Genomic DNA, 1426 nt, shown 5'->3' with positions numbered 1-1426 from the left:
GCAATGGCCACGCTCAAAATGGTGCATCTCATGTGCCACCCGCACAAGAACCAGTCCAGGGGCACTGGCAACGATCTTACTTGGCTTGCCGGGTCTTCTCACGCACAGCACATTTCCAAAGGTCTCGGTCAGTAGTCATCGCCTCGGTGAGGCCCAATGTACGAAGGTCTTGCCTCACCACCTCAGCCCAGGTCTTCCTGGGCCTACCTCTTCCACGGGTTCCCTCAACTGTTAGGGTGTGGCACTTTTTCACGCAGCTATCCTCCTCCATTCTCACCACATGTCCATACCAGCGCAATCGTCTCTCTTGCACGCCACGGGTGAACCGTTCAATTCATTCTTCTGATGTTGATAAAACAAGTAATAATCAATTATTGGGCATTGATACAATCAATAATATCCTTCACCAAAACTTTGGACATGGAATTCACTTTTATTGTTATTAGTAGAGTAAAAATGGTAGAAAGCCAGATAAAATACCATGCAGTTGTTACATACATTACTCAGTGTTCCAAGTTAAAATTTTACTGGGTTTGACTTGAATTTTCATCCTCCTTGAGGTTATTAAAAATACTTCAATCAAATGATCAAAGGAGGAGATCAAATCAAACAAAAATACACCAATCAAATAATTTAATTGCTTGTTGCACCCTAAAATAATTTCTGGTTCTGTATTAATGTTAGAAATCCTTTGTATTTTGTTGTCAGCTCAGTACTGAATGAGCAGACCACAGATTAAAGGCACTAATTGTCATAGCCATTTAATGCTTTATTCACTCACCCTCCTAATTCCTCTGTCTCAATATATTTCTACTCACCTTCTACCTTGAGGAGCCACCTTGACTTACAACTCCTGATTATTCTCATTCTCTTGCCGAAAGATGAGTAACCATGTAGCTTCTCTACAAGAACTTACATGCCCCTCCCTCCTCCCCTTCTTTCATGCATTAACCCAATAGTTCTCAAACGAGGTTCATATGGTCCATGAAGGTCCATATAAGATTTTGGGAGGTCCGTGCAACAGAATAGTAAATTGGAGATCCACAATAATATTTTAAGAGCCCCTAAAAAATGTTTGCTTTAAATTTATGTATTGTGATGTATTGCAAGAAACAGCTGGGTTTCTTTTTCCAACATTTTACAAAGTTCAACCTATGCAAGTTAATGTGTGAAAAACAAAATAGGAATTTTGAATGAAGTTTCTAAAATACTAGTTTTTGAACATTGAATGGCTATGGCGGGGGGGGGGGTCATAGGTTAATAGTAATCATCAGAGGTTAATAATAATCAAAGGGGTCCATAGATAAAAAATGTTTGAGAAGCCCTGCTTTAACCCCTCATCTTTAACCTCTTGGGAGGTTTTATTATAAGATAAGATGGTCTGCCAGAATTAGTAGTATACTGTACAAAATGCTTAGTGGCATTT

General features: G+C 39.5%; 1 protein-coding gene across 1 annotated transcript in view; it reads left to right on the top strand.

Moving 5' to 3' along the window:
• Nucleotides 1-1426, top strand: part of LOC106870198 (periostin) — a 43549-nt gene that overhangs the window by 34872 nt on the left and 7251 nt on the right. The window lies entirely within an intron of this gene.

The sequence above is a fragment of the Octopus bimaculoides genome, chromosome 4 (assembly GCF_001194135.2).
Source record: "Octopus bimaculoides isolate UCB-OBI-ISO-001 chromosome 4, ASM119413v2, whole genome shotgun sequence".
NCBI lineage: Eukaryota > Metazoa > Mollusca > Cephalopoda > Octopoda > Octopodidae > Octopus > Octopus bimaculoides.
The sequence above is the reverse complement of the archived record's forward strand: the minus strand, read 5'-3'. Positions and strand labels throughout refer to the sequence as shown.